General features: G+C 45.9%; 10 non-coding genes across 10 annotated transcripts; 5 read left to right on the top strand and 5 right to left on the bottom strand.

Annotated features, from left to right (window-relative positions):
• Window positions 1–63: 63 nt before the first annotated feature.
• trnap-agg lies at window positions 64–135 on the bottom strand. Its single transcript has one exon. It is a non-coding gene; the product is annotated as a tRNA-Pro (tRNA).
• An 867-nt stretch (window positions 136–1,002) lies between these two features.
• trnal-cag lies at window positions 1,003–1,085 on the top strand. The gene has a single exon. It is a non-coding gene; the product is annotated as a tRNA-Leu (tRNA).
• Window positions 1,086–1,461: 376 nt separating this feature from the next.
• On the bottom strand, window positions 1,462–1,533 carry trnap-ugg. Its single transcript has one exon. It is a non-coding gene; the product is annotated as a tRNA-Pro (tRNA).
• A 2,447-nt stretch (window positions 1,534–3,980) lies between these two features.
• On the top strand, window positions 3,981–4,063 carry trnal-cag. Its single transcript has one exon. It is a non-coding gene; the product is annotated as a tRNA-Leu (tRNA).
• Window positions 4,064–4,439: 376 nt separating this feature from the next.
• On the bottom strand, window positions 4,440–4,511 carry trnap-ugg. The gene has a single exon. It is a non-coding gene; the product is annotated as a tRNA-Pro (tRNA).
• Window positions 4,512–6,109: 1,598 nt separating this feature from the next.
• On the top strand, window positions 6,110–6,192 carry trnal-cag. Its single transcript has one exon. It is a non-coding gene; the product is annotated as a tRNA-Leu (tRNA).
• A 365-nt stretch (window positions 6,193–6,557) lies between these two features.
• Window positions 6,558–6,629, bottom strand: trnap-ugg. The gene has a single exon. It is a non-coding gene; the product is annotated as a tRNA-Pro (tRNA).
• Window positions 6,630–7,306: 677 nt separating this feature from the next.
• On the bottom strand, window positions 7,307–7,378 carry trnap-agg. Its single transcript has one exon. It is a non-coding gene; the product is annotated as a tRNA-Pro (tRNA).
• Window positions 7,379–8,114: 736 nt separating this feature from the next.
• On the top strand, window positions 8,115–8,186 carry trnaq-cug. The gene has a single exon. It is a non-coding gene; the product is annotated as a tRNA-Gln (tRNA).
• Window positions 8,187–9,084: 898 nt separating this feature from the next.
• trnal-cag lies at window positions 9,085–9,167 on the top strand. The gene has a single exon. It is a non-coding gene; the product is annotated as a tRNA-Leu (tRNA).
• The last annotated feature ends 53 nt before the right edge of the window (window positions 9,168–9,220 follow it).

Consider the following 9,220-nt stretch of genomic DNA (forward strand, 5'->3'; position numbering starts at 1 on the left):
AAGCCAACAGAGCAGAAGTTGCAGGTAAGCGTGACGTCCTGACAGAAGAACGGGGGCTGTATAGGGCTCGTCCGGGATTTGAACCCGGGACCTCTCGCACCCTAAGCGAGAATCATACCCCTAGACCAACGAGCCACGACCCTTGCGCCATTTTCTATGTAGGTGTCCTGTTACAGATTGTATGTGAGAACTATTACAATATCACCAGATTAAGTTAAAAAGACAAGGGAAATTGGGAAAAGATACTGTTGGACTATGTTTTATGTTCTGTCTGTGAAGGTGCTTAGACATCCAGATCATTGTCAGGAGTTTGCTGTGGACAACAAGACTTGCTGGAGTTAGGTTGAAGATGTTTTAACGCTCATCCACGAGGCTTCTTCACTTCTGACTGTCTTGTGGATAAAAAAAAGAAATCCAGGTATTTAGCCTCTGTAAGCTGGATACATGTAAAGAAAACGTGCATTGGATGTGTTTGCTCACTGGTGTGTGTGCGCAAATTAAACTACTAAACTCCACCCTCTTCAAACTTGCGTTACCACGGCTGTTAGATTTGGCAAGGACAAACTTCATGGTTGAAACATTGCTGGGTGAAAGGCTTTTCTGGGATTTGAACCCAGGACCTTTCACGGCCATTGCATTCATTTTCTTTTTATCAAGTGGTCTTGCTTGAGGTAAGTTGAAGATATTTCACCTCTCATCCAAGAGACCCACTCTGCTAATGTGTGTTGGAGTTCACCTTTGTTTGTCAGTGGTTTGCTTGTTGACCCCTAATGGAAAAGAGCTAAGGGCAGCATTGTAGGTGACTAATAGTTGGTGTCTTAGGCCACCTTCTCTGTTGTGTGATGGGTTTCTAGGCTAAAAAAATAAGGTTATTTCATTCCCCTTTCAAACCATATGTCCCCCTTGGCCAGAATGTGGACATTCTCGTCATCAACAGAGTATCTTTTGTTCTTCAGATGCAAATGGGCAGCCCGGTCTGGACAAGTCACAGCTACCCGCCAAGTCAGGATGGCCGAGCGGTCCAAGGCGCTGCGTTCAGGTCGCAGTCTCCCATGGAGGCGTGGGTTCGAATCCCACTTCTGACAGGATAACTTTTGGGGCAGCCGGACTTTGCCTCATAACAGAACAGTTGGGCGTTCAAATCCCTAGACACGTCAACAATTGGCCTAGCCCATAGCAAACTACTTGCCCCCATTCACAGCTATTGCTCCCTTGGTGTAATCAGGTGGTGCCCACTGCTCCTTGGATTCCCTGCATTCAGTGTGCGTGCGCAAATTAAACGACTCTTTAAGCATGCGAGATTCCAGCTTGGTCACATTCACTACACTTGGCAAAGACTTGACTGGTTTCATGGTTGAAACAGTGCTGTGTGAAAGGCCTTTCTGCAAGAACCGTAGCGCAAGTCCCAGGAAACAGGGAACTCCCACATCTCAAACGTTATAATTGGACCACACCTGCAGAGGGCTCGTCCGGGATTTGAACCCGGGACCTCTCGCACCCAAAGCGAGAATCATACCCCTAGACCAACGAGCCTCTATAGAGGGGAAATATTCTATGTAGGTGTCGTGTTACAGATTTTATGTGAGAAATACTCATCAAGAATGGGGCACAGAGCTTTTGAGTCTACATCTGCAAACCCGCAATTCCACCTCACTCACAAAGGACTTACATTGATGAGGCTTTATGCTTGCAATAGTTCAGTGGATGTTTTGTGTGGGATTTTGAATGTGGGACCTCTTTCAGCCAGAGAATAAGACCAACAAAATGTACTCATTTCTCCAGGGAAGCATGTCTGCTAAGGCCTAAGATTACGATAAGATAACATGTTTTAGGATGCCTTTTCTTTGTATAAAGGTGAGTCAAGTAGGTCTCTCCTTCCAATCTCTTTATTTCTCAATAGTCTTCACTTTCATTCAAAATCCCTATTGATCATGGGTGACAGGTTCATAGAGTTTGCCACTTTAAATGTGCAATACCACCACAGTCACAAACAACTCGCATTAGTAAGGACGGAATTTGTAGTTGAGATAGGGCTCGACTGTGTGAGTCATTCAGTACATTTGGCAAGGACAAACTTCATGGTTGAAACACTCGGAGATTTCAACCCAGGACCTTCGACTGCTATTGCAAAGCCAACAGAGCAGAAGTTGCAGGTAAGCGTGACGTCCTGACAGAAGAACGGGGGCTGTATAGGGCTCGTCCAGGATTTGAAGCCGGGACCTCTCGCACCCTAAGCGAGAATCATACCCCTAGACCAACGAGCCACGAAGCTTGCACCATTTTATATGTAGGTCTCCTGTTACAGATTGTATGTGAGAACTATTACAATATCACCAGATTAAGTTAAAAAGACAAGGGAAATTGGGAAAAGATACTGTTGGACTATGTTTTATGTTCTGTCTGTGAAGGTTCTTAGACATCCAGATCATTGTCAGGAGTTTGCTGTGGACAACAAGCCTTGCTGGAGTTAGGTTGAAGATGTTTTAACGCTCATCCACGAGGCTTCTTCACTTCTGACTGTCTTGTGGATAAAAAAAAAAATCCAGGTATTTAGCCTCTGTAAGCTGGATACATGTAAAGAAAACGTTACATTGAACAACGCAGGTCGTTCACACTCTGACCCACTTCCGGGTAGTTAGTTTCACCTGAGTCAAGTTGGGAATGACCGTTGTTGGGGTCACCTGAGAGACACCTCACAGAATAAGTGTAAAAATCCAGCTTCTGACCAGAGTGGTATGATGTATTCTGTAACAGCCCAGACCACAATCCAGATGAAAAGTTTTATTGAGAGACGCAGGATTCTCACCCACAACTTCAGGGAAAGACTGTCACCTGAATGCAGGGCCTTCCTGACTCTATACACTTTAAAAACATTTCAACTGCACAGGTGGGTTCCCAGTGGTTCCCAGTGGTTCCCAGTGGTTCCCAGTGGTTCCCAGTGGTTCCCAGTGGTTCCCAGTGGTTCCCAGTGGTTCCCAGTGGTTCCCAGTGGCACCCAGTGGCACCCAGTGGTTCCACGTTGTAATGGTTAGCACTCTGGACTCTGAATCCAGCAATCCGAGTTCAAATCTTGGTGGAACCTGTCTTTTTGGTATTTACGCTAGCCAAATTGATGAAGAATGAAATGTGGCACAGCTTGGAAAAAGACTGCAAGTTTGTCATGTTGCTGTGATCAGCTCAGAAGTCAGAAAGCTTCCCAACAGATCCTTCTTCAGTGCCCCCTTTGGTATAATGGGGTGGGGAAGCTGACTAAAGCCTGTCTGCCTCTGTTGCGCCTCACCTGCTGTACTATCTGGAGTACCATTTGGCTAGTAACAGAACAGTTGGTGGTTCAAATCCCTGGACACGTCAAGGACTGGCATACCCCATAGCAAACAACTCGCGCCCATTCACCCCCATTGCTCCCTTGGCGTAGGCAGGCCCAGTGTCCTTGGCTTGCATTGGATGTGTTTGCTCACTGGTGTGTGTGCCCAAATTAAACTACTAAACTCCACCCTCTTCAAACTTGCGTTACCACGGCTGTTAGATTTGGCAAGGACAAACTTCATGGTTGAAACATTATTGTGTGAAAGGCTTTTCTGGGATTTGAACCCAGGACTTTTCACGGCCATTGCATTCATTTTCTTTTTATCAAGTGGTCTTGCTTGAGGTAAGTTGAAGATATTTCACCTCTCATCCAAGAGACCCACTCTGCTAATGTGTGTTGGTGTTCACCTTTGTTTGTCAGTGGTTTGCTTGTTGACCCCTAATGGAAAAGAGCTAAGGGCAGCATTGTAGGTGACTAATAGTTGGTGTCTTAGGCCACCTTCTCTGTTGTGTGATGGGTTTCTAGGCTAAAAAAATAAGGTTATTTCATTCCCCTTTCAAACCATATGTCCCCCTTGGCCAGAATGTGGACATTCTCGTCATCAACAGAGTATCTTTTGTTCTTCAGATGCAAATGGGCAGCCCGGTCTGGACAAGTCACAGCTACCCGCCAAGTCAGGATGGCCGAGCAGTCCAAGGCGCTGCGTTCAGGTCGCAGTCTCCCATGGAGGCGTGGGTTCGAATCCCACTTCTGACAGGATATCTTTTGGGGCAGCCGGACTTTGCCTCATAACAGAACAGTTGGGCGTTCAAATCCCTAGACACGTCAACAATTGGCCTAGCCCATAGCAAACTACTTGCCCCCATTCACAGCCATTGCTCCCTTGGTGTACTCAGGTGGTGCCCACTGCTCCTTGGATTCCCTGCATTCGGTGTGCGTGCGCAAATTAAACGACTCTTTAAGCATGCGAGATTCCAGCTTGGTCACATTCACTACACTTGGCAAAGACTTGACTGGTTTCATGGTTGAAACAGTGCTGTGTGAAAGGCCTTTCTGCAAGAACCATAGCGCAAGTCCAAGGAAACAGGGAACTCCCACATCTCAAACGTTATAATTGGACCACACCTGCAGAGGGCTCGTCCGGGATTTGAACCCGGGACCTCTCGCACCCAAAGCGAGAATCATACCCCTAGACCAACGAGCCTCTATAGAGGGGAAATATTCTATGTAGGTGTCGTGTTACAGATTTTATGTGAGAAATACTCATCAAGAATGGGTCACAGAGCTTTTGAGTCTACATCTGCAAACCCGCAATTCCACCTCACTCACAAAGGACTTACATTGATGAGGCTTTATGCTTGCAATAGTTCAGTGGATGTTTTGTGTGGGATTTTGAATGTGGGACCTCTTTCAGCCAGAGAATAAGACCAACAAAATGTACTCATTTCTCCAGGGAAGCAGGTCTGCTAAGGCCTAAGATTACGATAAGATAACATGTTTTAGGATTCCTTTTCTTTGTATAAAGGTGAGTCAAGTAGGTCTCTCCTTCCAATCTCTTTATTTCTCAATAGTCTTCACTTTCACTCAAAATCCCTATTGATCATGGTTGACAGGTTCATAGAGTTTGCCACTTTAAATGTGCAATACCACCACAGTCACAAACAACTCGCATTAGTAAGGACGGAATTTGTAGTTGAGATAGGGCTCAACTGTGTGAGTCATTCAGTACATTTGGCAAGGACAAACTTCATGGTTGAAACACTCTGAGATTTCAACCCAGGACCTTCGACTGCTATTGCAAAGCCAACAGAGCAGAAGTTGCAGGTAAGCGTGACGTCCTGACAGAAGAACGGGGGCTGTATAGGGCTCGTCCGGGATTTGAACCCCGGACCTCTCGCACCCTAAGCGAGAATCATACCCCTAGACCAACGAGCCACGAACCTTGCGCCATTTTCTATGTAGGTGTCCTGTTACAGATTGTATGTGAGAACTATTACAATATCACCAGATTAAGTTAAAAAGACGAGGGAAATTGGGAAAAGATACTGTTGGACTATGTTTTATGTTCTGTCTGTGAAGGTTCTTAGACATCCAGATCATTGTCAGGAGTTTGCTGTGGACAACAAGACTTGCTGGAGTTAGGTTGAAGATGTTTTAACGCTCATCCACGAGGCTTCTTCACTTCTGACTGTCTTGTGGATAAAAAAAAGAAATCCAGGTATTTAGCCTCTGTAAGCTGGATACATGTAAAGAAAACGTGCATTGGATGTGTTTGCTCACTGGTGTGTGTGCGCAAATTAAACTACTAAACTCCACCCTCTTCAAACTTGCGTTACCACGGCTGTTAGATTTGGCAAGGACAAACTTCATGGTTGAAACATTGCTGTGTGAAAGGCTTTTCTGGGATTTGAACCCAGGACCTTTCACAGCCATTGCATTCATTTTCTTTTTATCAAATGGTCTTGCTTGAGGTAAGTTGAAGATATTTCACCTCTCATCCAAGAGACCCACTCTGCTAATGTGTGTTGGAGTTCACCTTTGTTTGTCAGTGGTTTGCTTGTTGACCCCTAATGGAAAAGAGCTAAGGGCAGCATTGTAGGTGACTAATAGTTGGTGTCTTAGGCCACCTTCTCTGTTGTGTGATGGTTTTCTAGGCTAAAAAATTAAGGTTATTTCATTCCCCTTTCAAACCATATGTCCCCCTTGGCCAGAATGTGGACATTCTCGTCATCAACAGAGTATCTTTTGTTCTTCAGATGCAAATGAGCAGCCCGGTCTGGACAAGTCACAGCTACCCGCCAAGTCAGGATGGCCGAGCGGTCCAAGGCGCTGCGTTCAGGTCGCAGTCTCCCATGGAGGCGTGGGTTCGAATCCCACTTCTGACAGGATAACTTTTGGGGCAGCCGGACTTTGCCTCATAACAGAACAGTTGGGCGTTCAAATCCCTAGACACGTCAACAATTGGCCTAGCCCATAGCAAACTACTTGCCCCCATTCACAGCCATTGCTCCCTTGGTGTACTCAGGTGGTGCCCACTGCTCCTTGGATTCCCTGCATTCGGTGTGCGTGCGCAAATTAAACGACTCTTTAAGCATGCGAGATTCCATTCACTACACTTGGCAAAGACTTGACTGGTTTCATGGTTGAAACAGTGCTGTGTGAAAGGCCTTTCTGCAAGAATCGTAGCACAAGTCCCAGGAAACAGGGAACTCCCACATCTCAAACGTTATAATTGGACCACACCTGCAGAGGGCTCGTCCGGGATTTGAACCCGGGACCTCTCGCACCCAAAGCGAGAATCATACCCCTAGACCAACGAGCCTCTATAGAGGGGAAATATTCTATGTAGGTGTCGTGTTACAGATTTTATGTGAGAAATACTCATCAAGAATGGGTCACAGAGCTTTTGAGTCTACATCTGCAAACCCGCAATTCCACCTCACTCACAAAGGACTTACATTGATGAGGCTTTATGCTTGCAATAGTTCAGTGGATGTTTTGTGTGGGATTTTGAATGTGGGACCTCTTTCCGCCAGAGAATAAGACCAACAAAATGTACTCATTTCTCCAGGGAAGCATGTCTGCTAAGGCCTAAGATTACGATAAGATAACATGTTTTAGGATTCCTTTTCTTTGTATAAAGGTGAGTCAAGTAGGTCTCTCCTTCCAATCTCTTTATTTCTCAATAGTCTTCACTTTCATTCAAAATCCCTATTGATCATGGTTGACAGGTTCATAGAGTTTGCCACTTTAAATGTGCAATACCACCACAGTCACAAACAACTCGCATTAGTAAGAACAGAATTTATAGTTGAGATAGGGCTCGACTGTGTGAGTCATTCAGTACATTTGGCAAGGACAAACTTCATGGTTGAAACACTGCTGTGTGAAAGGCTTATCTGTGATTTCAACCCAGGACCTTCGCCTGCTATTGCAAAGCCAACAGAGCAGAAGTTGCAGGTAAGCGTGACGTCCTGACAGAAGAACGGGGGCTGTATAGGGCTCGTCCGGGATTTGAACCCGGGACCTCTCGCACCCTAAGCGAGAATCATACCCCTAGACCAACGAGCCACGAAGCTTGCACCATTTTATATGTAGGTCTCCTGTTACAGATTGTATGTGAGAACTATTACAATATCACCAGATTAAGTTAAAAAGACAAGGGAAATTGTGAAAAGATACTGTTGGACTATGTTTTATGTTCTGTCTGTGAAGGTTCTTAGACATCCAGATCATTGTCAGGAGTTTGCTGTGGACAACAAGACTTGCTGGAGTTAGGTTGAAGATGTTTTAACGCTCATCCACGAGGCTTCTTCACTTCTGACTGTCTTGTGGATAAAAAAAAAAATCCAGGTATTTAGCCTCTGTAAGCTGGATACATGTAAAGAAAACGTTACATTGAACAACGCAGGTCGTTCACACTCTGACCCACTTCCGGGTAGTTAGTTTCACCTGAGTCAAGTTGGGAATGACCGTTGTTGGGGTCACCTGAGAGACACCTCACAGAATAAGTGTAAAAATCCAGCTTCTGACCAGAGTGGTATGATGTATTCTGTAACAGCCCAGACCACAATCCAGATGAAAAGTTTTATTGAGAGACGCAGGATTCTCACCCACAACTTCAGGGAAAGACTGTCACCTGAATGCAGGGCCTTCTTGACTCTATACACTTTAAAAACATTTCAACTGCACAGGTGGGTTCCCAGTGGTTCCCAGTGGTTCCCAGTGGTTCCCAGTGGTTCCCAGTGGTTCCCAGTGGTTCCCAGTGGTTCCCAGTGGTTCCCAGTGGTTCCCAGTGGTTCCCAGTGGTTCCATGGTGTAATGGTTAGCACTCTGGACTCTGAATCCAGCAATCCGAGTTCAAATCTCGGTGGAACCTGTCTTTTTGCTATTTACGCTAGCCAAATTGATGAAGAATGAAATGTGGCACAGCTTGGAAAAAGACTGCAAGTTTGTCATGTTGCTGTGATCAGCTCAGAAGTCAGAAAGCTTCCCAACAGATCCTTCTTCAGTGCCCCCTTTGGTATAATGGGGTGGGGAAGCTGACTAAAGACTGTCTGCCTCTGTTGCGCCTCACCTGCTGTACTATCTGGAGTACCATTTGGCTAGTAACAGAACAGTTGGTGGTTCAAATCCCTGGACACGTCAAGGACTGGCATGCCCCATAGCAAACAACTCGCTCCCATTCACACCCATTGCTCCCTTGGCGTAGGCAGGCCCAGTGTCCTTGGCTTGCATTGGATGTGTTTGCTCACTGGTGTGTGTGCCCAAATTAAACTACTAAACTCCACCCTCTTCAAACCTGCGTTACCACGGCTGTTAGATTTGGCAAGGACAAACTTCATGGTTGAAACATTATTGTGTGAAAGGCTTTTCTGGGATTTGAACCCAGGACTTTTCACGGCCATTGCATTCATTTTCTTTTTATCAAGTGGTCTTGCTTGAGGTAAGTTGAAGATATTTCACCTCTCATCCAAGAGACCCACTCTGCTAATGTGTGTTGGTGTTCACCTTTGTTTGTCAGTGGTTTGCTTGTTGACCCCTAATGGAAAAGAGCTAAGGGCAGCATTGTAGGTGACTAATAGTTGGTGTCTTAGGCCACCTTCTCTGTTGTGTGATGGTTTTCTAGGCTAAAAAAATAAGGTTATTTCATTCCCCTTTCAAACCATATGTCCCCCTTGGCCAGAATGTGGACATTCTCGTCATCAACAGAGTATCTTTTGTTCTTCAGATGCAAATGGGCAGCCCGGTCTGGACAAGTCACAGCTACCCGCCAAGTCAGGATGGCCGAGCGGTCCAAGGCGCTGCGTTCAGGTCGCAGTCTCCCATGGAGGCGTGGGTTCGAATCCCACTTCTGACAGGATATCTTTTGGGGCAGCCGGACTTTGCCTCATAACAGAACAGTTGGGCGTT

The sequence above is a fragment of the Solea senegalensis genome, unplaced genomic scaffold, assembly GCF_019176455.1.
Source record: "Solea senegalensis isolate Sse05_10M unplaced genomic scaffold, IFAPA_SoseM_1 scf7180000017382, whole genome shotgun sequence".
NCBI lineage: Eukaryota > Metazoa > Chordata > Actinopteri > Pleuronectiformes > Soleidae > Solea > Solea senegalensis.